The following is a 396-nucleotide window of genomic DNA, read 5'->3' on the forward strand; positions in this document are numbered from 1 at the left end:
GCGCCCCCCGGGCCGGGGTCGTTCCAGGGGTCGCTGTACCTTTAAATGCCGCCGGGCCGCCCGCGGGAGGCCACGCCCATCCCCATTTATGGCTAAAGGGGGCGTGGATTGTGCGGAGCCGCGCCTTTTGGCCCCGCCCAGGACTGTACCAAGTGCGCGGCGGGACGGGGGGGGCGGAGCCAGGCGGGCACGAGGCGGCGGCATGGAGGGTGAGGGGACACGGGGGGAACATTGGGGAGGCCACGCCCATCCCCATTTATGGCTAAAGGGGGCGTGGATTGTGCGGAGCCGCGCCTTTTGGCCCCGCCCAGGACTGTACCAAGTGCGCGGCGGGACGGGGGGGGCGGAGCCAGGCGGGCACGAGGCGGCGGCTTGGAGGGGGAGGGGACACGGGGG

This window comes from Passer montanus, unplaced genomic scaffold (genome assembly GCF_014805655.1).
Source record: "Passer montanus isolate IOZ18808 unplaced genomic scaffold, ASM1480565v1 scaffold637, whole genome shotgun sequence".
NCBI classification, from domain to species: Eukaryota; Metazoa; Chordata; class Aves; order Passeriformes; family Passeridae; genus Passer; species Passer montanus.